The sequence below is a fragment of the Antechinus flavipes genome, chromosome 5 (genome assembly GCF_016432865.1).
Source record: "Antechinus flavipes isolate AdamAnt ecotype Samford, QLD, Australia chromosome 5, AdamAnt_v2, whole genome shotgun sequence".
NCBI lineage: Eukaryota > Metazoa > Chordata > Mammalia > Dasyuromorphia > Dasyuridae > Antechinus > Antechinus flavipes.
In genome coordinates, this window is record NC_067402.1 from 71,905,112 (window position 1) to 71,930,280 (window position 25,169).

The following is a 25,169-nucleotide window of genomic DNA, read 5'->3' on the forward strand; positions in this document are numbered from 1 at the left end:
TTGTGAAACTCTCATGTAAAACAAAGATGAGACTTCTATTATAATATGCTCCTGGGAAGTAAAGCAAGTGGAAATGGATAAAAGTTCAGGAAAAAAAGTTTTATGCCTGAGGTAAGAAAATAGTTCCATGCAACAATATAGTTATTCAAAAGAAGAATGGATTGCTTTAGGAAGACAGTGAGTTGTTAAGTTTCTTTAGAGGTCTTCAGGCAGGATTGGATAATAATTTGATGAGGATGTGGAACAGAAATTCCTATTCAAACACTAGGTTAGGCTATAGTGCCTGGTATATACTAGATATATAATAAATGATTCTTTAGTTTATTTGAAATAAATCAAATATTTTCTGAGATCCCTTGCAACTGCAATACTATGAATTTCTCTATGATCTATAAGCATATAATTAACAGAACTGCTAATTTCTACCTAAGATTAGGGTTGAATGGGACAACTTTTGAGCACAACAACAACAAACAAATGTTTAAAATGTTTTTACATGTAACAAAAAAAGCCCAATAAACTAGAAAAGTAGTATGAATGAAAGGCAACAAAAAGATAGCATGAATGCCATAACATCATGATACCAAAAGAGTACAAGAAAGTTCCCCCACCCTAATGTTGTTTGGAATTCTTCTGACAAATATATGTGAAAATATGAGAATAGCACAGTACAAAATATCATGGGTTGTGATCTCTATTTTGGTAAGAATGCCCATATGGAGAATGTCATGGACCTATTAGAATATTTGTTATACTTGTATATATGGGGGAGTATTTGTGTATGCATATGCATATACTCAGAAGGCCATATATTTGCAAGTTTTTTTTCTTCCTTATTTCAGTCTTTTTTTAAATTATTATACCTTTTTATTTACAAGATATATGCATGGGTAATTTTTCAGCATTGATAATTGCAAAACCTTTTGTTCCGACTTTTCCCCTCCTTCCCTCCACCTCTTCCCCCAGATGGCAGGTTGACCAATACATGTTAAATATGTTAAAGTATAAGTTAAATACAATATATGTATACATGTCCAAACAGTTATTTTGCTGTACAAAAAGAATTGGACTTTGAAATAGTGTACAATTAGTCTGTGAAGGAAATAAAAAATGCAGGCAGATAAAAATAGAGGGATTGGGAATTCTATGTAGTGGTTCATAGTCATCTTCCAGAGTTCTTTTGCTGGGTATAACTGGTTCAATTCATTACTGCTCTATTGGAACTGATTTGGTTCATCTCATTGCTGAATAGGGCCAGGTCCATCAGAATTGATCATCATATAGTATTATTGTTGAAGTATATAAGATCTCCTGGTCCTGCTCATTTCACTCACCCTCAGTGCATGTAAGTCTCTCCAGGCCTTTCTGAAATCATCCTGCTGGTCATTTCTTACCAAACAATAATATTCCATAATATTCATGTACCACAATTTATTCAGCCATTCTCCAATTGATGGACATCCATTCAGTTTCCAGTTTCTGGCCACAACAAAGAGGGCTGCCACAAACATTCTTGTACATATAGGTCCCTTTCCCTTCTTTAAAATTTCTTTTGGATATAAGACCAGTAGTAACCCTGCTGGATCAAAGGGAATGCACAGTTTGATAACTTTTTGAGCATAGTTCCAAATTGCTCTCCAGAATGGCTGGATGTATTCACAATTCCACCAACAATGTATCAGTATCCCAGTTTTCCCACACCCCCGCCAAAATTCCGCATTATCTTTCCGTCATTCTTGCCAATCTGACATTGTGTAGTGGTAATTCAGAATTGTCTAAATTTCCATTTCTCTGATTAATATTGACTTGGAGCATCTTTTCATATGGCTAGAAATAGTTTCAATTTCTTCATCTAAGAATTCTCTGTTCATATCTTTTGATCATTTATCAATTGGAGAATGGCTTGATTTCTTATAAATTAGAGTCAATTCTTTATATATTTTGGAAATGAGGCCTTTATCTGAATCTTTGATTGTAAAAATGTTTTCCCAGTTTATTGTTTTCCTTCTAATCTTGTCTGCATTAATTTTGTTTGTACAAAAACTTTTGAATTTGATATCATCAAAATTTTCTATTTTGTGATCAATAATGGTCTCTACTTCTTCTTTGATCATAAATTCTTCCCTTATTACTCTTTTTCTTTTCCCTTTTCTTCTCCCACTTTTTAATGAGATAAGAGAAGATTCTCTGTAAAACAAATATGTCAATTACTTTCTGTTTGAGCCAATTCTGCTGAGAATAAGATTCACACAATATTTCTCCCCCCCCCCCCCGCTAAATTCCCTCAGATATGATAGGTTACCTTTGCCTCTTCATGAGATGTAGTTTTCCTCTTTTTATCTTCTCTTTTTCTGACACTATCCCCTTTCCATATCTACTTCCCTTTTTTATGTTATATCAGTAAAAATAAATTATACATGCAGTCTTTATGTATATCCACAATAGAAATACAGTTCTCAAGAATTCCTTTTACCTTTTTCTGCTTCTCTTGAGTTCTATGGTTGGAGATACATTTTTTGTTTAAGACTGGTTTTTTCCTTAGAAACAAACAGAATTCCTCTGTTTCATTAAATGTCCATCTTCTTCCATGGAAGAAAATACTCAGCTTAGCTGGGTAGTTTATTCTTGGCTGCATTCCAAGTTCTTCTTCTTCTTCTTCTTTTTTTAAATTTTATAATAACTTTTTATAGACAGAACCCATGCCAGGGTAATTTTTTTTTTTTTACAACATTTCCCTTGCACTAGCTTCTGTTCCGATTTTTCCCCTCCCTCCCTCCACCTCCTCCCCTAGATGGCAAGCAGTCCTATATATGTTAAATATGTTGCAGTATATCCTAGATACAATATATATTTGCAGAACCAAACAGTTCTCTTGTTGCACAGGGAGAATTGGATTCAGAAGGTAAAAATAACCTGGGAAGAAAAACAAAAATGCAAATAGTTTACATTCATTTCCCAGTGTTCTTTCTTTGGGTGTAGCTGCTTCTGTCTATCATTTATCAATTGAAATGGAGTTAGGTCTCTTTGTCAAAGAAATCCACTTTCATCAGAATACATCCTCATACAGTATCATTGTTGAAGTGTTTAATGATCTCCTGGTTGTGCTCATTTCACTTAGGATCAGTTCATGTAAGTCTCACCAATCCTCTCTGTATTCATCCTGCTGGTTATTTCTTACAGAACAATAATATTCCATAACATTCATATACCACAATTTACCCAGCCATTCTACAATTGATGGGCATCCATTCAATTTCCAGTTTCTAGCCACTATAAATGGGGCTACCACAAACATTTTGGCATATACAGATCTCTTTCCCTTCTTTACTATTTCTTTGGGATATAAGCCCAGAAGTAACACTGCTGGATCAAATGGTATACACAGTTTGATAACATTTTGGACATAATTCCAGATTGCTCTCCAGAATGGTTGGGTTCGTTCACACCTCCACCAACATGCATTCCAAGTTCTTTTGCCTTTTTGAATATCAAATTCCAGGCCCTTAGATCCTTTAATGTGGAGGCAGCCAGATGTGATCCTTATTGTGGTACCTCAGTATTTGATTTTTTTTTTTTCTGGCTGCTTGTAATATTTTTTCCTTAGTCTGATAGTTCTGAAATTTGGCCACAATATTCCTTGGAGTTTTTATTTTAGGGTCTTTTTAAGAAGGTGTTCAATGAATTCTTTCAATGCCTATTTTACCTTCTGATTCTATTATATCTGGGCAGTTCTCATTGATGATTTCCTGTAAAATAGTATCTAGGTTCTTTTTTTCATCATAATTTTCAGGAAGTCCAATAATCCTCAGGTTATCTCTCCTAGAACTATTTTTCAGGTCTGTTGTTTTTCCAAGCACATATTTAATGCTTTTTCTAATTTTTCTTTTTTTTTTTTTTTTTTTTTTTTTTGGTTTTGCTTGACTGATCCTTGATGTCTTAATGAATCATTCATTTCTATTATTCAGTTCTAATTTTTAATGAGTTATTTTCTTCATTAGCTTTTTTACTTCTTTTTGTGTATGTCCAATTGAGTTTTTAAAATGAGTTGTTTTGCTCTATGGAATTTTTTTCCATTTCACTATTTTTTTTTTTTTTAGTGTGTTATTTTCTTTTTCCAATTCACAAATCCTACTTTCTTGGGAGTTCTTTATCTTTTCCAATTCACAAATCCTACTTTCCTGGGAATTCTTTACCTTTTCCAAATCAAAAATTCTGTTTCCCTGCACTTCCTGGGAGTTTTTTATCTTTTCCAATTCACATTTCAGGAAGTTGTTACTCTTTTACATAGCTTCTCTTTCCTTTCTCCATTTTCCTTCTAGCTCTCTTTTAAGATTTTTAATAGTCTATTCTAGGAGAGATTTGTGTGATGAGGGCCAGGTTACATCCCCCTTTGAAGTTTTGTCTGGAGACTGTTTGTCATTAGTTTCCTTGGGGTTGAAAACCTGCTCTCTTTCTCTATAAAAGCTATTGATTGTTCTTTTGATTTTTTTTTTATTCATTTTTTTTAAAGCCTGTAGGGTCCTCCTTCAGGGCAAGGAGGTTACTATCTTCCTCTGCAGAGCAGGGATAGATTTATGAACAGTAGCTGTCCGGCAAATGGGCTGCAAAGAGTGGTGAGGTATGGGAGTGTTCTGGGGAAAAGTTCGCCACTGGAAGTGATTCAGGCTGGGCGGGTAGGGGGGAAAGCTGCAGAAGTGCCCAGTGAAGAACTCCACTGTGCAGATTAGCAACTATCCTGGGGCTAGAGGTTGAGAAGTGAAAGTGTCACTACCCCAGCCAAAGCCCAATGTGGGGCTGGGAGTATTAGTAGTTGACCAGCGAATAGCCCCACATAGACCAGAAGTGTCTCTGCCCAGGGAAGCACATTTGTACTGCAGAAGTTCTATTGCCCCAAGCTGAGCCCCTCACTGTGCAGATTAGAGGCTGCACCAGGCTGAGCCCTGTTGCCATGCAGATTTGTGATTGCCCTGCTATAGCCTAATGCTGCAGTATGCAGCTGCACAGCTGTGCTGTAGTCAGTGCTGAGTCATTTTCGGTTTTGGGTGGGTATAGCCAGCTCTTGTTAGGTTCTGGCATTTTTTAGAGTACCCTCTACCTTTGGCTTTAATTTCTCTGCTAGTCTACTGCTTTTCAATGAAGGCAGAGCAGTCAGCCTATGTCAGAGTTGTCTCTGTAAATTTTCTAATCACAGAGCCCACCCCTGCAGGGTCTGCTCAATATGCTAGCCTCTAGTTCTATCCCTGTCTGCACTGGTCTGTTCCTGCAGCTCAGGACAAACCTTTTCTGGAGATCTTCCAGATTATCTTCAGCTGGTGAGTTATTGTACTTCTATACCAATCAAGCGCTATTTTTGAGGCTGAATTTGATCATTGGTCATGAGGGTATGAGAGGAGCTTAGAAAGTCCTGTGTGCCTTCTCTGCCATCTTGGCTCCCCTCTCTCCCCCCTTTTTAACTTAGACTAATTGTTCCTATGTTTTTTTTCTAGGGAAAAAGTAGAATAAATCTAATTCTTCTCATGTGCACATGTACAGACATATATCACTATTTCAAAAGAATTATTGTCTCATTTAAGTGAGTATTTCATGCACTCATGCTTAGCACTGACCAATGAGATCCCCATTTCTCCTAAATTAGTTGTCTTTTCCTAATTTCATTGTCAATGTTTATGACTCCACCGTTTTCCAGAGTAACTGGCTTTGGAGTCCTGGAGGCAATATGACAAAGGATTGTACTTTAAAGAGTGTTGTAGATTTTGAACCAATCAACCATCAGGTATTTATTAAATATCTACTTCCCAAGTACTATGATATATGAAATTTATATTATAATGAAGAAAACAAGGAAAGAGGACAAACAGAAGGTGATGGAATATTCATATATATATATAGTAGTTGCATAGAAATAAGTTTGATAGAGGACATGCAGTTGGTAAGGTCAGGAAAAAACATTATGTAGAATGTGATATTTGAGGATCCAAGATAATTTTGAAGGATTTAGAATGAAAAATACTATCCACCTCTAGAGAAGGAACTAATGGGGTCTAAATGTCAATCAAAACATACTTTATTAAGCTTTATTTTTCTTGATTTTTTATTTGTATTTTCTTTTGCAACATGGCTAATATGGAAATATGTTTTTATGGATGAACATATCAGATTGCTGGCCTACTAAAGAAAGGGGGGGAGGGGAGGAAGAGAAGGGAAGGATTTGGAACTTAAAATAACAACAACAAACAAATGTTTAAGTTGTTTTTATATGTAATTAAAAATAAAATATACAAACTTAAAACTAAAAAAGGTGGATATTTGAGCACTAATTTGAGGGGTGAGATGAATTCAGTATAAAAAGTGAAAGCCAGCTGGCATGAGAGATAACAAATCCGAAGACATAGAGACAGGAACAAGAATATTGTAGGAAGAGAGGAAGAGAGAGAATGTTAGTTTGGCAGGGTCAAGGAACATGGAAAGGAAGTAACATTTAATGAGAATTCAAAGATAGATTGCTTACCACTAATGAAGACTTTTAAAAGTTAAACAAAGACATTTATATTTCATTTTTAGGGTAATAAAGAACAATTGCAATGTATTAAGTAAACTGTGGCGGGGGGGAAGCAAAAATTTTATACTGTTGGTGGGCCTATAAATGGATCAACCATTTTAGAGAGGAATTTGAAATCATGCATAAAAAATTCTTAAACAATCCATGTCCTTTGAAACATTGATGTTTCATGAAACATACCATTGATAGTCCTGAACATAAACACATACACACACACACACACACACACACACACACACACACACATATATATATGTGTAGAGTCTTATAAAAATTGTTATAGTAACTTTTTGAAATGGAAAAATATTATATGCTAAATTGGCAAGTGGCTGAATGAGCTGTGGCATGTCAATGCAATGGAATACTATGGTCCTGTAAAAAATGAGGAAATAGTTGATTTTAGGTACACACACACACACACACACACACACACACATATACTTATATGAACTGATGCAGACTAATGCAAACAGAACTAGAAGACTAATTTGTGCTAAACCATAAATTATAGAAAAAATAATAGTAAAATGCTTTTGTAAATTGATAAAAGATGAAATGAGAACAAAGTATAATCATTGTAAAGACAAACTTTGAAAGCTATAAAGATTATAAGTGATACATGGACCATCTTTTATTCCAAAGGCTTGATGTTAAAACATATTATCCATATTCTGACAAATTTTGCATTTTAGGCACAGAATATACACACACATATACATATATAATATAGATATTCTATTTAACTTATAATAAATCTGTATTATTATTATCCATTCTAAATTTATCACATCAAAACACAGACAAATAGATTAGGTAGAAATTGATATACATATCTATTGATATCTCTGTATATATATATGTCTCATATGTCTTGTGTACACATATATACATATATCTGATAGAATAGAAAAACTGGGCCATGTGACGATTTCATCAAGGAACATGAAGTGCTCTTTCCTACAAATTCCTTACTTATCTCTAATATTGATTATTACCTTTATTTATCCTGTTTTTTTTTTCCTTCAGTCTATTGATCATTCTGCTAGGTAAAGTAACTGAGAATCAGATTTCTGGGCTGATTGAGGTCTCCTTATCACCAAGCATAGCATTAATTATGCACCAACCCTATATTTCTTTTGCTGAAGAAGGAAAGAGTTGAACTATATTTCAACAGAATTTAATGGCAATTCCATGAATATGGATATACTGTGTCACTTTTTCTCTGGCAGAGTTGAAATAGTTCATTTAGCAGAGTTATTGGCATGTAAAAAAATGAACAGAGGTCAAAATGTGGAAGAAATTGGTGAGAATCTTTGTTGTCCTATGGTAATAGCAGTTTTAAATCAATACAATGAGGAAACAAAAGTGTGGAAGCTCTCTTTTCTATATTCTAAGGTCAACCTAATTTTAAGTCAAATAGGAAATAGGAAATTGACTATTATTGGGCACTTTAATATGCTAGGGGACCACCTATGGGCCCAAGTGAAACAACCACGTGTTTATTTTATTTTTTTTTTTTTATCTTAAGTACTCATTGAACAGAAATAGAATAACAAACCCAAATATGCCTAGGGCAAAAAAAAAAAATCAGAACAGAAAAAAAAAAAAAAAAACAGTTTTCCTTTTTTTTTTCTTTTCACTCTATTTCTCTTGTGTCTGCCTGTGATGGATGATATGCCAAAAATATTATTTTCCACTAGTTAATAGTTAAGAAATTAAGCATAGGAGAAATATCATAGACTCACAGCACAACAGATCTAAAAGGAAAGAAGGAAATTGGGATAGTTTTCTTTCCCATTTTATACATCCTCTCTCCTTTCTCCTCAGTATTTTCTGCCCCAGAAATGGAAATTAGAAAACAGGACTGGAAAATATTAAAAAATCAAAAGGAAATTGGAAAGGAAGGTGGGATAAAAAGGGAAAAAAAACAATTAAAAGAAATGAAGTAGAAAGAAAACAGAAATCAAAGAAAGAAAGGCATATATATAAAATTATTTGGGAGATGCCACTTTCTGTGGTAGTGAAGAATCAAGCATTCAATCAAAAATAATTTAAGCAATTATATATGCCACGAACTATACTAAATGTTGGAGGTAAAAAAGAAAGAGCATAAAGAGTCCTTGGCTTCAGGCAGCTTATATAATAATGGGAGACAAAGGAAGACAGCTCAACACTTATAGAAATGTATCCATCTATAGTTATAGAAGATAGATGGATAAGTTAGATATCTATACAAGATAAAAGCTGAGAAAATGGAAGGCAACATTATGGGGGAAGGAGGTAGCAGTTGAGGGGAAAGGGATAATCTTCTGGTGAAAAGCATCCTTATGAGCTTGATCTTAAATGAAGCTAAAGAATTTCATTAGATGAAATGAGGGAAAGCATTTGGTGGAGAGAGTGCTAAGCCTGAAGTCAGAAACACTCATCTTTCTGAGTTCAAATTTGGCACTTTGACACTTCATAACTGTGTGACTCTGGGTAAATCACTTAGCTCTATTTGCCATCATCTGTAAAATGAGCTGATGAAAGAAATGCAGTATCTTTACCAAGATAACCTCACAAAGAGGTTACTAAGAGGTCATAAAGGGATCACAGAGTGACATGACTGAAATGCTGAATTACAATCATGATAGAATAAAGTAAATGTCTTGTGTGAGGAACATATAAACAATTGGAGCAGAATATTGAGGCTGTGGAGGATAATCATATTTATAAGACCAGAAAAGTTCAGAAGAGGCCAAGTTGAGAGCAACATCAAATACTATACTAAGGATTTATATGTAATTGTATAGGCAATAAGGAACCCTTGGAAAATATTGAGTATGAGGGTAGACATTCTTAGAGTTTCTTGTTGTAATGAAGATAACACTTTAAGAATTAGCAATTTGGAATGTTGAGAGGATGATGGTTCCCTCAACAGTAAAAGAGAAATTCAGTTATAGGAATAGTTAGGAGGGATGGAAATGCTGTGATCTATTTTAGATGTTTTGATTTTAGATATCTTTGGGATATTAAAAATGCCCTAACAGATGATGCCATATTGAAGCTTAGGAAGAAATTACATGTTTAAGGGAATGATCAATAGAGATATTATGACTGACCTCCAGGGAGATGATGAAATCATCAAACGACTCAGTATAAAGATAAAAGAAAATTGAATACAGGGCTTTGTGAGATATTCTGGTACGAGACAGATTAGAATACAGTAAAGGAGATTAAGAAGATGTCAGAATAAGGGAAACAAAAAAAAAAAAAAAAACAACATGTCGTGAAAGCTCAAAAAAGTATCCATGAAGAAAAGGTGATCAATAATGTCAAGTGCAATGGAGAACTCACCTATTATAACTGAAAAGGAAAAGGAAGATATAAGATGATAACTACAATGAATGGTAGTATCCAGTGAAGAATCATTTAATTTCCATTTTTTAAATTTAATTTTTTAAAAGAATAATGAGAGAAGCTTTGTTCCTAGTAAGCAGCAGGAAAGAAACAAAAAGTATAAGAAGAACATGAATATTAGGGGGTAGGGCCATAAATTTTTATTCTGAGATTGCAGTTATGACTGTACAACTCTAAGGCTATATGTTACAGAATGGTGGCAAATCTGTATTGATTCAGAGTAACACAGACATCAATGAAATCACAGTTTTGGACCCCCCACCCTCCCAAGCAGAAAAACAAAAACAGATAAACAAAGTTGCCCTTCCTATCATATGACTAAGTAATTAGAGAGATAACCAGGGAATTGATGACCCCTGGTATTTAGGTATGTATTGAATATAATATAATGGAACATAATGCTTTCGTCTCATCTAGGAGATTTTCAGAGAGTGAAGGACATAGTGCTTACCCTCTAACAATACATCTATAATTCAGAAAAATAGGAAGCTTTCGTCTCATCTAGGAGATTTTCAGAGAGCGAAGGACATAGTGTTTACCCTCTAACAATACATCTATAATTCAGAAAAATAGGAAGCATGATTTAAAAAAAAATTCTTTTGTTCTATTACTTTCTAGCATTGACTATTGGATACAGTTAGGTGGCACAGTAAGATAGAGCACAAAGCTGAGAGTCAGGAAGCCCTGAGTTCAAATTTGACCTCAGACACATACATGCCAAGAGACCCTGGCAAGTGACTTAGTTCCTTTGAGTTTCCTTAAATGTCAAAAGGACACAATAGGGATTATAACATTCACATTTATCACTTAAATCAATCACAATTTTTGTGCATTTTCCTGAATTGGACATTGTCTTTGAGAAGATCTCTGAGACATGACATGAACTAAAAGCCTATCCAAAGCTAGCAGTTTGTTCAGGCTAGAGGCTAAAAAAAGTCCAGAACCAATAATTAGCTACCATATCCTGAGCTCAGGCAACATATTGTGGGCACCAGCAATCCAACTGCGGTAGCTAGCTGCTAAGAAAGCACCAATTATGTCTCCACAGGTCTGCCAAGGGAAGATTGGTCTAACATAAAGAGGAATCAAGACAACATCAATTATTCAATCACTGGATTCCACCATACTCACTAACAGGCAATATGTATTTGTTGCATATTCAACTCTAAAGCACAGATGTAAAGATAGCAAAAAGTCTTTGTCATTATTTCACAACTATTTGTAGTCTCAGAAACCAGATAAGAAACAAAACTCTAGGTTTAGTGAAAATATACTCATTTTTTCTTATTGGTTACGTTTTTGTGTTCATGTGCATGTATATGCACAAAGTTTTAAGCTTCATTTTCTCCATTTGTATTTATGATGTAAGTAGAATTATACTTCAGAGATATAAAACACCCCTATTTTCACAGTTCTCTTAATTGACTCTGAGCAAACATTGATGAAATGCATGGTCCTGGGGTCAGTGGAGTTGAAAACCAAAGAAAATGATCCTATCAATGATACTTCATGACAAGACTTGATCAAACTAAGCAATAAAGCAAGACTCAACACTAAAATATTTACCTTTGCAATCTCCCAGGGCCCACAAGATGGGCTTGCAAAGTGTGAGGCTTTAGAATCTGGTGACAAATTCAGTCATCAGGAAATCCTGCTATTCAATGAATTCTGTCAACAGAAAGATTCCAAATATACAGAATAGATAAATTTATGCAAGACAAGATGGTACAAGTTAAGTGAGTAGAATTGGGAAACCATGAATTTTGACATAATTGCTTAGCACAACTAAGCTTTACTTCATTCAAACAAGTTAATTCATCTGAAATTCTTATGACTTGGAAACCTCTTTAAATGAGTCATCAATTAAGCAAATGACCAATATAGTTATTATAATGAATGATTGTTTTTTTCCCCTGACAAGATGGTTAAATTTTAGTCTGATTTTAACAAGCTGACCATTGTAATGATAGAATACATTCTGTTTTGTGAGGAAAACAAAACAAAGGGAACAAAACTCAGATCTTTGTCTTCCAAAGAGATGAGATATTAGTCATGTATGGATTACAAGTCTTATTCTTTTAGTATAGTGGATAATGTTAGGTTGATAGGCATAGTGATAGAGGTCCAGACTTAGAGTCTCCTTCAAGTTCTACTACTAATATAGCTTATCCCTGGGATCAAGGGAAAATTACTTAATATGTCAGTATTCCAGGCAAGTATGTTAGACTGGAAATTGCAAGGAATTGCTTATCTATAAAATGGAGGATGTTTCTATATCTGGATGCCCTGCCAATGAAATCACATCTCCATAATCTGCCCTACTTCCAACCACCCATCCACCCACATACACATGTTAAGCAAAACATTGTCCCTTGATTACATTTGTCCATGTAAGAATCTCTTTTTACTAAATCCAAGTTTATTCTGGAAAAATTAAGATATGTAAAATTGGAAAATACTTGTAGGGATACAGGAATGTTTTAATTAGCTGACAATTAATAATAAGTATGTTCAATAAAAATAATATGAATACAGTTACTAGGAACTTAATAGAAACATTTAGTAAATAATCTCTCCTCGGGATATAAACATAAGTTTTTGTTTCCTTGTTTTTAATAAAACATATGTTAGAACAGTCATTTCTTAATTATGTTCATACAGATTATCCCTGGGGTGGTGTTCTGCCTTGTGGATTGACTATATATCTACTAAAATATAAACTACTTGTGGGCAGGTTTCTCTAGCCCCTAGCACATGAACTTGCACACAGCAAACACATAATTAATATTGATTGTATTAGTTGAATATTTAAAGGAATACATAGATACTTATGATGTTTATAATTCAGACTCCTCAGCTAAATGTATCCCATAGGGACATAGAAGCAAAAGGTAACTTTAAAAAAATTAATGTCAAATGGACTTTTCTGAAAAAAAAAAAAAAAAAAAAACTGAAGACATATGATTTCAGGTAGGGAAATACTCTGCTAGGATTTTTATTTAAGAACAACCAACAAGACTTCCTCAAAGTTAAAAGTAACTTCTGTTTCAGGTGTGACACATTAGAAAAAAAGCCCTTTGATTTTATTTTATCTTGCCATCATGTCTCTTAATTTCATCTGAATTATTTATATACATTATTTTCTAATATTTAGGATAGGTCATACTTGGGTTTTGACAATTATAGGATTATTGACCTATCAACAAAAATTGTTGATACATGGTCTTCCCCATTATTTCTCTAGAAGAAGATCAAGTAGTTTTGTGACTGGTAGTCATCATATACATAAGTATTCATTCATCAAAATGTATCAGAGCTGGAAATAAAAAAAAAAGGCTCTTGCTTAGCTTTATGTTTTTGTTCAGTCGTGTCCTACTCGTCAACATTCCACAATCATGTAAATATAACCAAATCACCTTTTGATAGTCTTCAGAAGAGAAATATTTAATATTGTGGAAAATGATTCTGGTAAAACAAACAAATAATATGCATAATCTACAACTGTTAATAAATCCTAATAGCAATGTAAAAGAAGGCTCATTGGTGAATAGAAAATATGGGGAAAAACGAATAAAATGGGGAGACTGACTGAAATATACCTTAGTCATATAATGGCTGAATTGAATGATGAAATGAATTCATCATAAATCTCTAGACATAGAAGTATCCATATGGATAATTCTAATAGTATTTGATACTGGCAAAAAACTAAGGAATTCAAATAAATGAATTTTCTTGATAATTGATACTTCACTATTTAAACACAAAAATCTATTTTAAATTTTGTAGTGATTTTATAGAACACTTATTCAAAACATCCCAATTTCCTTGTTTTTTAAATAATTAAATAGTAGGATGGACATTTAATCTATTGATTCTAGGATTTCATTCTCTGCTTTTCCATAAATTTTTCCATTTGCCTGTAGACATGTTCATATTTCCCTTATGTTAGAGAGAGAGAAAGAGAGAGAGAGAGAGAGAGAGAGAGAGAGAGAGAGAGAGAGAGAGAGAGAGAGAGAGAGAGAGAGAGTTTTTACCCTTAATCCCTAATGCTATCCTCTCTTCCCTCATCCCTTGCCAAAATTCTAAAAAAATTTTATATTCAGGTTTTTTTTTTTTACTTCCTCAGTTCACTCTCCTCCCTGAATTTTTATTGTGCTTTCAACATATATTAATGCCTTTCTTTCCAACAACATTTTTTTCCTATGTCAATCCTCTTTGACCTTTTTATATCACTTGACATTATTAGCTATCCTCTTCATCATACTCTTAATATTTTTGATCTTATGTTGTCACACTCCCTATGTTTTCCTCTCTTCATTTTTTTTCTTTTCCCTTGTATGTAGATGATTCCCAAATGTATATCTCTAAATTCTCCCCATTTTCTTACATACAGGCTTCTATCATCATTTATGTAGTGGAAATGTCCATTCCCTAGTTTTATCATTACTTTGAAGATAATCTGATCAAAATGGAATTCATTTCTTCTCTTCATCCTTATTCCCTACAAAAATAAAACAAAACAACCTCCCCCAAAAAAACTATTCCCCTCATTTTTGTCAGTGGCAAAAATGTGTTTTTATTCATACTGATTCAAGACCTGAGAATATTTTTTTATTCTAATTTCTTTTTCACAAATCCTAAATGTAACCAGCTTCAGTGATTTGAATTTGCATTGATTCTCCTTTCACAATATCTCATGTATCCATCCTTTCGTTTATATTCTCACTGTTACCACCTTGGTCTAGGCTTTCAATAATTTTTAACTCAACTTCAGCAATAACCTTTTTTCTTTTAATAGTATTTTATTTTTCCCAATTACATATCAAGAAAACTTTTTCAGCATTCATTTTTACATGATTTTGAGTTCTGAATTTTTCTGCCTTTCTTCCTTCCTCCCCTCCCCTATTCTGAAGATGATAAGGCAGTTTGATATAGTTTATGCATATACTATTATGTAAAACATGTTTCCAAATTAGTCATAGTTGTTAAAGAAGAAACAGATGAAAAGCAAAACAAAAATGATGAGAAATAATATATCTTCATTCAGAGTAGCAGTTCTTTATCTAGTAATGAATACTATGTTCCTTCATGAATCCTTTGTCCTTGTCCTAGATCTTTATATTGCTCAGAAGAGCTGACAATCATAGTTCATCATCACACGATGTTATTATATAGTATACAGTGTTTTCCTGGTTCTACTCCTTTTGCTTTATATCAATTTGTACATCTTTTATGTCATCTGTTCATTATTTTTTATTACACAACAATATTCCATTATATGCTTATACCATAACTTTTTTAGCCATTCTACAATTGATGGGCATTCTCTCAATTTCCAATATTTTGTTCAAAAAAGGTCAAACAAGGTTTGATGAAAAGGTCTGCTATCAATATTTTTGAACATGTAGGTCCTTTCCCATTTTTATGATCTCCTAGGAATACAGACCTTGTAGTGGTGTAGCAATAACCTTTTAACTAGTATCTTTCCAACTTTTTCTCTAAGTTCCAATATAATTTAAAAGTCAAAGCCAGAATAATCTTCCCAATAGATGTTATCAGTACATTTCATTATTCAGAAATCTTTAAGGATCTGATTTTGCTGACATATAATAAAATAAAACATACACTGTTACTCTAAAGTTAACAAAACACATTCCACACAATTCTTTTTAAAATATAGTTTGAAGTTTAGTTTAATTCAAATAAAATATGTGCATTTTACTCATTTCATTTCCTCTTCAGTCCAGCATTTGGATTTATGATCTTGATACTTAGCTTTGAGCTTTGGTCTTACTAATGACTTTTCAATTCATAGACAAACCATTATGAACAGTGTTGGTTCAGTAAAATTTTTTTTTTGGTACATACAGAGCAGTTTTAAAACTTTTTTGTCATTTTGCACTAAAATTTTCCTGAATATCCTGGGTAATGTTTTGACTTTTTATTTCCATAATCAAAATTTGACTTAAAGATATGGCCCTTGAATTGTCTTTACATTCTGTTATCAATATTTCTCAGTTTACACTATTTTTGCTTGATATTGGTCTGATTGTTATCTGATGACCTTTTTTTGGTTTACTTCTTGGTTGTTTTAGGTGTCATGAATGGTCAGAATGTTATCCACAGAGAGATCACCCTCTCAGTGAGTAGCACCAAAAGAGGGAGGGAGAGAAAGGAAGAGTGAATGGAAGAGGGACAGGGAGAGGGAGAGAGAGAGGGAGAAGGAGAGTGTAGAGGGCTGAAACTATTAAGTTGATGCACTGAGATCAGGACTGCTGAGCACTTGAGGGAAACTACCAATTGGACAATACTCTATGGGCATATGCTTAGAAAATGGTCCTTTCCACTATCTGTGCTGGCTCAATGATTGGTGTATACAGGGGATTGTAGGAGGGACTAGGTGGTGGAGTAAGACTATCCAGGGTCACTCTTTGGCAGTAGACAAGGGAGAAGGCAGTGGCAGAAATTCTGCTTCCATCCTGTTCAATCCTGCATCTAAAACCAAGAATAAAGACAAGGGACTTTTGCTTATCCTGACTCCGGCTGATTCTGGGGTGTCTGGGATACTAGCGTGGTCGTTACAGGAGAGGGAGAGGAGAAGGAGAGAATGAATGAGGTGAAGGAGGGAGGAGCACAGGAGGAGAAAGAAGCAGAGGGAAAGAGAGTGACAGGGGGAGAAGGAGAAAGGCAGAGAGGAGAAAAGGAAAGGCCCACAAAACAACTCTGTAAGTTAGTTAGTGTAGATATCATTATTCCCATTTTGTAGATAAGGAAACTGAGGGATAAAAGTAAACTATTACACTCAAATCTTATAGCTGCAAGGACAATATCATGACTCAATGTCAACTCATTTTGTCATTTAATGAGCTTTGCAATGTGGATTAAATATACCTTTGAAACATTATTTTATACCACACATCTTTGTGCACATCTCCCAAACAATAAAGTACTGCTGGACTTTTCATAAAAAAAAGTCTTCCATTTTCTTGGCAAATCTTGTCAAAGACTTCCCACTCCATTCCTTCACACTCCTTTACATTTAATACGTTATATTATTCCATTGAAATATAATTACCTCAATGGCCGACTTAAGGTTTTCTTTTTACTTGGATTTATCTTCCCTGCACTTAGGACCATTTCTGGCACATAATAAGTGCCTCATAAATGTTTGATGATTTTTTTTTTATTTATAATCCTGTAGTCCTGTTTGGGGATACTGAGAAGTAATTTGTTCCATATCAGAATCAATAAGTATAAGAAGTCATAAGAACCCAGATCTTCCTTTTTTCAAATTTAGTCCTCTACCCATTTTACCATATTATCTGTTAGTTGTAAAGAAAAAGAAGTCAATTAGCTAGCAAAATTTTGGCACCCTCATACAAAAGCTAAAGAGAGGAAAGGAAGGAAATATGAGCAGCCAATAAGGAAAGGGGATTAGGAGATTCTAAAATTACTTTTTAAAGACAAGAAAGAAAAGACTTTGTAGAAGAGTTGAAGAAAATAGCAAGAGAAATGAAAGAATGAGTACAGAGTAGAGCAAACCTTGAAGTTATACATTACAGAGAAAGATGAGAAAAGAAGTTGGTAGTGGAAATATTTCTCATCCACACTCCCAAACACATTTTTCATTCCCTTCCACTGAGGAACTCAAATTCAGCTTCTGATTTGTTCCTTCTCTATATTTAAATGTAAAATAGAAAATGAACTGCTCTTCCAATGATTGGTGTAGCTGGGAGGAAAAAAGAAAAAAAAATTGGCTAGATGATGACAGTGTTTCTTGAGAATAAGTGACAGAAATTATGATGACAAAGCCAAGAGTAATTTGCTTCATGCTGATCAGTTAAAACGTTACCTTAGCAGGAGTTTCCTCACTTAGTCCCATTACCTAATAAGCTCTTCTTATCGATTTTTACAGGAAACATTATCTGCAGGAAAACTTTTTGAAAGTCACAAACAAGCACTAAGGGCCCAGAGGCAAAAGGTTTGTAGAATCTTTAAAAGATAGCTAGAGGCTAAAGTTAGAGCTTTGGGAGCAGATCACCAAGAAACTCTGCCTAATAAATGCTGCACAGAACACAATCCATTCAAAGAATTAAAAAAAAAAAAAATCCAGAAAATGGAATTAGCTCCCCACACTATTGCAGTCATTCAGAAAGTCCGACCTTGCTAGAATCAAGCCCCAGGTCTGTCATTTAATCAGAAAGTATTCACAAACAAGCTGCCTACCTGCAGGAAGATAGCATAACACTTTTATAATCAAATCCAGGATAGTGTAAGTATTTCACCATGTCAACCTCAGGGTATTGTCTGGCTTGTCTTAGAGAACAATTCTGTATAATGGGAAACATATTGTTCTAATGACTTAGGTTTGGCTTTTCTTTTCCCTTTCTCCTTGCTAGAAGCATTAAAAAAAGTTTCTTAGGGCTCACACTTCACTTGAACCTTGAAGACACTCACTAAAGGTCTGATTATGCCACCCAGATTCAGTAGTGACTTGAACATAAGTTAATGTTCAAAGCCAAGTTTTTGCATAGTAATGTATTGGAAATTGCACTCCTCCTTGAGATCCTGTGCTCACTCTTGCACACATATGCATATATATCAAACCAAGAGACACTGAAAATCTCAACTATCATTATAAAAGCAATTATTAAAGAATTCTCCTTTAAAATTTTTGCCCAACTTAATAGCATATTATTTATTGTCAGGGAGGAAATTGTTCATTCAGTTATAATATAATATAATAATGGCATAATACAATATAATACTTCATTTAGCTTCCTTTAAGGTATCTTTTTTCATGGTTGCTTTAAAATACATGCACATTCTGGGGCAGCTAGCTGGTATAAATAGAGCACCAGCCCTGACTTCAGGAGGACCTGAGTTTAAGTCTGACCTCTGACACTTAACAATTCCTAGCTTTGTGACCCTAGATAAGTCACTTAACCCCAATTGCCTCAGCATTAAAAAAAAAAGAAATTACACACACAGAGGGAGGGAGAGATCTGCTCATGTTACTACTCTATTCAAAACTTTTTAATTCTCTCTCATCCCAAGTAAAGCTAATCTATGGAATGTAGCCAACTGAGTTCTAAGTCTCTCTTTATTGTCATACTAACAAATATCACACTACTCTTTATTACACACTTATATGCAAAGAAACAACAAATACAAATTTAATTCTGTTTCTATGAAAAAATAAAACATTCCTCAAAGATCATTGTATGAAAAAGGGAAATGATGCTGTATTTCTTTTTATTATTTAAAGAAAATATATGTTGGATACATTTGGCTTGTTCTGATAGTAAAGATTTGATTGTGGTTGTTCAGTCATTTTTTATTTGCATCTGATTTCATGACCTATTTCAGGTTTTCTTGGCAAAGATTCTAAAGTCACTTGCCATTTCCTTCTTCAGCTCATTTTTAGATGAGAAAACTAAAGAAAATAATTTTTTTGTGTGTGACTTGTGCAATGACATAGCTAGGAGTGTCTGATTCCATACTATTTGAAATGGAGTTCAGTAAAGTCTGTCAAGGTTGTTTAAAGTTATTTAGAGGTCACCCTATTGTGACCATCTTCTCTCACAGTGTTTCTTTCTAAGTACTATGATTATCAGCCAAACAGAGATCCTTTTTGTTTGACAAATGTGCTTTGCTTTTCTATTTCCCTTTCCTTTGCTCATGAAGCTCCTCATATTATGGAATATAAGTTATTTGAATATATTGGATATTTTGTTTTTGTTTTGGCATTATACTTCTGCCCCTAGAACAAGTGGTTTGTACAGTAGTAGGTATTTAATAAATGTGTATTAGATTGAATAGATTACTTCTATTTCCATTGAACAAATTAATTCACAAGATCATGATTTTGATCTGGAAAGAACTTTACATACATTGCCATCCAGTCCACACTTCATTTTTCTCTCCCTCTTCATTTAAATTTCTTGAGAATACCATCTACACTATGTACCTCCCCATTTTCTTCTCTCACTGGCTTCTAAATCCTCTGAAGTTTGGATTCTTACATTATCTTTAGGAAAACTGCTCCCTACAAACTTTTAAATGATATCCCAATAGCCAAATGCAATGACTTTTTTTTCAGTCCTCATCCTTACTTATCTTCAGACTCTGATGTTATTCATTGTCCTTTGCTCTGGGTGCCTTCTCTAGATTTTCATGACATGCTTTCTCTTGGTGCCCTTACTCATCTTTGACCTGTTTTACTAGATCTTCATCAAGTTCTCATCACTAAGAATAAATTCCCCTAAAGATCTCTCTTGAGTTCTCTCTTTTATCTCATTTAATGACCACATTAGTCCTTATGGATTCAGTTGACATCTCTATGAAGATGATTAGACCAGCCCTAACATTTCTCCTAATCTCCAGGCTTAAATCCTGGACATCTCCAAAATTTAAACATCTCCAACCAGATGTCTCCTAAGAATCTCAAACATGACATATACTTGCCAATTCTCTCCTTTTCATAGTTTGACTCTTACTGTCAAGGACAACATAATATTTCTAGTCACCTAGAATTCTAGCCTTGCTCCCTTCTTCAAGTCCTCATTATTATTCACTTCACAAATCCTTGGCATATCTATTTCCATACAGACTCTCATATAGATCCCTTTCTGTCCACTCACAAAGCTGCCAACCTAAATCAAGCTCACATCACCTCCTTTCTGCAGGATTGCAATAAAGATCAGTTTCTCTGCCTCAAGTCTCTCCTATTCTAGTTCATCCTCCAGTTGCAGAAGCAATTTCACTGAAGTCAGGTTTGACCATGTCATTAAATTCCAGTACTCAATAAATTACACTGGCAATATATTACCTCCAGAAACAGATAAACCATTTCATATCATTATTCAAACCCTGTCACAAAATATATTTTTTCCTTAGCTTATTCTTGGCCCTTATATATAACACTCCATTTCCAGTTCCTCATCTTCTCACTGATGTCTTTGTACCTGATATGTTCTTCTCTTAGTTCTACTTTCTAGTTTGCCCATCCTCTTTCAAACTTTAACACAAATACCACATACTACAAGAAGTTTTTGTTGGTGTTTCATTCACAGCTTCTACCACTAGCACTTTTTCTTTTGAGATTGTTTTTCTGTAGTACAAATATCATATATGTAATTAAATTTTATTCAATTATTTACATGTTGCCTACCTCATTAGAATGCTTTGTTAGGATTTTCTAAATGGCAACAACTTATTATTTGTTTTTGCTTTTCTTTGTATCCCCGGGTATTCACATAGCATCTAAGCCATTAATAAATCATCATTGACTGATTTATTGATCCTCCCATTGTATAGATGGAAAAAAAAAAGAAACCTGGAGCATTTATGTGGATTATCCTAAAGTCACATCTCTTCAGTCCTGGTATCAAACTCAAATAGAAATAGGTGTAATCCTCAGAAAACAACAAATTGATATTATCTAGGTTGCATTTTATCTTTATTGATTTCCCTAAACATTTCCCAGTTAGACTTTTTGGGAACATATCAAGCATTAGGAGAGACAATAGTCCATTTTAGGAGAGTCTCTTAATTCTTTCCCTCCTGCAGAAACCAAAATATTCCCCTCATTTTGTTGCTGTTGTTTTAACATACTATCACACTGGTAATTCTATAGTTTTCTGTTCAAATGACAATATACTTGCCGTCAGGGTTATATGAATCACAATTCTGAGATATGAATTTTATTTGAGACTTACTAAAAATGACAATTTTGGGGGGAAATGCCAAACACAGTTTCTGACGTATATCACATCTTTGAGTAATAAAGATAAAAGGAATCATTATTTTACACATAAATCCAAGACTCTCAGTATTCCCTGATAATTATAACCATTTCTTATTTTGGGTCAGCGACTTGAGAAGATTCAAGTTCCTTTTACTGTAACCTAAGCTACTGTCTGTGAGTTCCTTTTCCTCCTTTTTGTGTGTGGCTTGGTCTCTCCCATCTTATTTTCAACTGAGAGGTTTCAAAATTTTAGCCTTAAAATTCCTCTTTCCTTTGTCAGAGAGAATGTCTCTTCCTTGTTTTTCTCCCTAAAAGTCAGTATAAATCTCAGTGATTTTGACAGACTGGCTTTCTGTAAAATATATTCCAACCCAACAAAATGTTAGATCCCTTTTACAAAGTAAACACACAATGTGAGTGACATTTGGTGTCAACACTATGTAAACAATGGCAGCCCTGCAATTACAAATCTATTTCCTTCATTACTGCTGATGCCTCAAAACTGAAGGAACACCAGAGTAGGCAGAAAACAATCCATTTCCTGCAACCTTTCCTGCTGAATAATTACTTCCTGTGTTTATCTGATATCAGCTTCCGTGGCCTATTTCCATATGTCTTGACCTTGTAAGTGACCAAGTGAGACCCCAGAATAGCAAATCATTTACACCAATTGTTGGCAAACTCTTCTGTGTGCTTCATTCAGGGAATGGAATTAGGATGTGAGGACAATGATGGTTATTGTTGTTAAGTTTTTCTTGTGTTATTTTTGATTTGACTTGATTTTTTTCTAAGAGGTTAGAGATGGAAAGCTGAAATATTTGTCCAATTGAAATTAACCTAAATTGATTGGACATACTTTTCCTTTTGCAAATGGAGATAGTTCTCTTATCTGATTGGGCTTCCTGCCTATGTCTGAACATAGTGGTGTCTTTATCCATTCATCCTGTAAAAGTGTACTGACCTCTTTCTTTTCCTTCCTTTCCTCACATGAACTGATGGAAAAGATTTACTGCTATGTCTTTAGAAACAAAACTTATACAGACTCATTTTTAAATATGTCCATTGTTTATTAGATTGAATGATTATGAAAATAGTCTAGACATTTCATATATCCTGTAGGGTTTTATTTTAAAATAGGGAATGGAACCAGGATAATAGCAGCAATAACAGCTATAATTCTTATAGTGCTTTAGCGGAACAGATTACTAATATTTAATTTCATCATCATAACAACCCTTGGAGGTAAGTGCAATTATCATTATTCCCATTTTACACATGTGAAAACTGAGGCAGAAACAAATTAAATGACTTGCATTGAATCACATAAATAATAAATGCCTGATTTTGCTCAGTTTTTTGGAACTGGAGTCTAGCACTCTATCCACTATACCTGCTAGGCATACATATATGGCTCACATAGGAATTTACATGTCAAAAAATGAATTATCTTTTTCACCTATGGGGATCATGATCTTGAACACTGTAGCTCTTCCACTTTAAGGTTTTTCCATATCTATCTTGAAGCTCCTGGCTTATCCCTAATTAGATAGAATTTGGATAAAGGCCATAGAAACTATTGCCAAATGGTCCTTGCCTTGCTGAATATTATATAGCCATGTAGTGCCCCAAACTCTTGAAAATGCCAAATCAGGCCTAACTGAAAAGACTAAGAAGAATGGAGGGATAAACTCTTGGTTACTATAATTATCATCATTATTGATTTTGTTCTTGTTATCCTGTTACCTTATATTGCATTTTTAATTCCACAAAATGCATTGTATAGATTTTATAATAACTCTATGAGATTGGTATTGTAGGTATTCACATCCCTTTTTAAAACTGAGTTTCCTTGAAGTTCAATGATTTTACCATGGTCATAAAGCTAATAGGAGAGATAGGAGTTGATATTTTCCCTCATATTCCAAAATATTTTTAATACAATCAGTACAATCTATATAAATACATGCATGCATGCATACATACTCACACATGCATTCATATATCCATAAACACAACTCCATTGACAGTTTTGTCAAAGAACTTCCAACTCCACAGACAGGATCAAAGTAAGGCTCCAGATGGGAAATGGAGGGAAAATTACTAACACAGATTATTTTCAGTTGTTGAATACTAGATTTTTAAAAGCAGAAACAAACACAATGAACATACATGTATTTTATGATCCTAAAATTTGAGAAAACTCTGAACCAAGCTATAATCATCAAAGAGAAGATTTGTACAGTTTTAATCTTCCATTGTCCTTAAATAAGAAACAATCATCTTCCTTCTAAAGAAACTATAATCTCCTTGGATGTAATTTGTGGTTATCTTCTCCCTTTAGCTTTAAAATTTAAGGAATGGGGGTGGCTAGGTGACACAGTGGTTAGAGCACCATGCCTGAAGTCAAGAGGACCTGAGTTCAAATCTGGCCTCAGACACTTAACACTACTTAGCTGTGTGACCCTGGGCAAGTCACTTAACCCCAAATGCCTCAGCCAACAAAACAAAACAAAATAAAAAAATAGTCAAGGAACAATCTAAGTTTGAGAGTCTAAGTTCATTATTAAAAGTGCTTGGTTTTCTCATGGTTTAATGGAGTACTCTCACATTGGGCAGAATTTTAATTGCTTTAAAAATCATTAAAACTTTGGCATTTGAATTCTTCTCAGTCGACTCTGGTTTCAAATTCAAATAATGGTGGTAAGAAGATGGCATGAATACAAAAATTTCCTATTATACCAGAGAGGTAATTCTGAGAGACAATTCTGTTTTCCTTACACATTGATTATTCTTAGATGCTACTAAACAGCCATAAAGTTTTTATTACGCTAAATTCAAATATAGCATATTCCATGTTTTAATATTGTTAAAACAACATTCATACATTAACTTTCTTGAAAATCAATTATTTTATATATTACCTGACATTTTTAGTTTATATTGAGAACTTGTTACAATGACATAACTCTGTATTACTATATAATTAATCAAATCTAGCTCTTAAGGATTGCTCTGAATCAAAGTGGTAAAGTTGTACAACCCATGTTATGTGTCATATGAAGACTCATTTAAAGGTAGCATAGTATTAAAAAGTAATATAGTAATGTTCATAATACTATTATAGATCTTATGTTTCTTCCTGGAATCACCAGGATAAAATACATTCAATTGTATTTTTATAAAAAAATACTATATTTTTAAATCAGATCTAAATTTTAGATGACTTATGGGACATGCCATGAAAAGTCATTATCTCATCCAATGTTAGATGTTCCTGAGGTTTGCATTTTCCCCCTATTTCAACATTACCCCAAAAATCAAGAGATCAAATTGTTCTTATAGACAGAAAATTCTATCTAAGCATTTAGCTTTTTTCTTTTTTTAGTTAATGATTATGATTAAAGATTTCGACATGATTCAGTTAAAGATTTCATCACAGAGATAAAAAAATTCATTAAC